Genomic DNA, 2,630 nt, shown 5'->3' on the forward strand with positions numbered 1-2,630 from the left:
AGTGTGAATACTTTGTTTTTCACACTGGATCTTTCTCATTTCCTCCACTACCACCACCACCACTGTCATTGACTCTTAAGTGACTCACAGTTGATCCTACGTTGGGTTTCTCAGGCTGTAAATTACATTGGAGGAAAGAAATTGTCTACCTTGGAGTCAGTGATGATTTGACTGACCAGAGAAGTTCGACCTTTGAGTTGGTGTGTACTTCTGTATTCACCGTGCCACCAGAGCATATAGTGTCTGAAATTTTGAGCAACTTAAAGCACTTGAACTAGATTGTCACTTTTGAAACATCACCTCCCAAACAGATACAACTTCTAAGCAATTAGTTCTAAAAATGTTCTAAGTATTGACATTAACCAAAGGTAATAGAATCCATAGTTGATACTTGATGAGTAAGTGCTCACATGTATCACTCTGTTCATATCGCTTGTCCAAATATAGAAACATTTTTGTCAGATTCAAAGTTCTTCTACGTCATCATTGTCTAGTCTTTCTTCAGTTAAAACCACATTGATTTTTCTCTTTTGAAACCTCCTCCTTTAGTATTCTTGTTCAAATAATGTGGTATATTAGTTGAAGAATGGTTAAAGACTTTTTCAACCATTTAGGAATGTCGTGTTGTGTTTGCATCTCTAAGATTTTGATGATATATGGCCTAGTGAATTGCAATGTACTTCCCCCCCTGCATTAAATTTAGTTTATTATTTTACATAGGGAATAATAACCTAAATAGGACTTCATTATTTTAGTTTTGACACTAGGAAATACTCAAGGTTGTGTACTTAATCTGTTTTACTTCTTGGACCTGCTTCCTATCTATAAAATAAGAAAATAGGGTTAATATTAATTTCCTAATCGCCATCTTGAAAACTAGTCATTGAGTCTGTATTTACTCAGTGAAACTGATAACACCACTGGGTCTCTGAGACTGTATTGCACATCTTTGTCACATGAAGCCACTGGTGGATTCAAACCACCAGAGAGGTGCAGCCTCAAGGTTAGCAGCACAGCTCGCTATGGACGTTGCAACCAGAGCCTTGTACCTCATGTTATTGTTGATGTTATGTGCCATCGAGTTGCTTGCGACTCATAGCGACGCTTTCTATGTACAACAGCCCTAAACTCTGCTTTGTCCTGTGCCATTTACACTGTCTCTGACACTCCCATCCCGATTACCCCAGTCACTGAATCAGTCCACCTCATAGAGGGCCTTCACCTCCTGTGCTGTCCCTCCACCCTCCCAAGCATGATGTCCTTCTCCAAGGACCAGCCTCTGCTTACAACATGTCCAAACTATGTTAGACTTAGATGGAGCCTCAGAATCCTTGTCTACTGGTTTAACCCTCTCCAGGATGAATCTGTTTCCCTAGCAGTCCATGGTACTCTCAATACTCTTCTCCAGCACCACAGCTCAAAGGTATCAATTCTCCTTTTATCCTCTTTGGTCATTGTCCAACTCTGATGCATAAAAAGTGATTGCAGAGAAGAGGAACGGCGGCGGCGGAGGCAGCCAGAGGATGAAGAAGGAGCAAGTGCTGCACTGTCAGTTTTCCGCATGGTACCCTCTGTTCCGAAGCCTCACCATCAAGAGTGTCATTCTTCCACTTCCTCAGAATGTGAAGGATTATTTACTTGATGATGGAACCCTGGTGGTTTCAGGAAGAGAAGATCCACCAGCATGCTCTCAGCCAGACATGGATGATGAAGCAGAAGAGATACAGTGGTCAGATGACGCGAACATGGTCACGCTGACGGCACCAGAATTTCCTGACTTCACCACTAAAGTTCAAGAAGCTATAAATTCCTTAGGGGGCAGTGTGTTTCCAAAGCTTAACTGGAGTGCTCCAAGGGATGCATACTGGATAGCAATGAATAGCTCTCTGAAATGTAAAACCCTCAGTGACATCTTTCTACTTTTCAAGAGTTCTGATTTCATCACTCGTGACTTCACTCAACCATTTATTCATTGTACTGATGATTCCCCAGATCCTTGTATGCAATATGAGCTTGTTCTTCGAAAATGGTGTGAATTGATTCCTGGAACTGAGTTTCGATGTTTTGTCAAGGAAAACAAGCTTATTGGTATTTCTCAGAGGGACTACACACAATACTATGATCATATTTCCAAACAAAAGGAAGAAATTTGCAGGTGCATACAGGATTTTTTCAAGAAATACATACAATACAAATTCTTAGATGAAGACTTTGTATTCGATATATATCGAGACAGTAGGGGGAAGGCTTGGCTAATTGATTTTAATCCGTTTGGTGAAGTAACAGATTCTCTACTTGGGAAGAACTGACATCTGGAAGAAACTTGAAAGCCGATCTCAGTGAAGGAGATGTTCTGGAACAGGATTCTCCAGCATTTCGTTGCACAAACAGTGAAGTTACAGTCCAGCCCAGTCCTTACCTGAGTTATTGATTACCTAAGGATTTTGTAGACCTTTCTACTGGTGAAGATGCTTACAAGCTAATAGATTTTCTTAAACTGAAAAGAAATCAGCAAGAGGATGATTGATTAGGAAAGAACAGCAAGAAAACCCGACACCCTTTAAAAAAACTGAAATTATAAAAACAAGAGCAGAAATAAATGAAATAGAAAACAGAAAAACAATTGAAAT

At 40.1% G+C, this 2,630-nt stretch overlaps 1 protein-coding gene and 1 pseudogene across 2 annotated transcripts in view; both read left to right on the plus strand.

The window, feature by feature from the left end:
- The window catches only part of TSC1 (tuberous sclerosis 1), an 85,787-nt gene that overhangs the window by 39,184 nt on the left and 43,973 nt on the right, over positions 1 to 2,630 (plus strand). The gene's annotated exons all lie outside the window — the stretch shown is intronic.
- On the plus strand, positions 1,524 to 2,527 carry LOC102843443 (annotated as a pseudogene).

The sequence above is a fragment of the Elephantulus edwardii genome, unplaced genomic scaffold (genome assembly GCF_000299155.1).
Source record: "Elephantulus edwardii isolate Elephantulus edwardi_28Jun2011 unplaced genomic scaffold, EleEdw1.0 scaffold00141, whole genome shotgun sequence".
In the NCBI taxonomy this organism is placed as follows: Eukaryota; Metazoa; Chordata; class Mammalia; order Macroscelidea; family Macroscelididae; genus Elephantulus; species Elephantulus edwardii.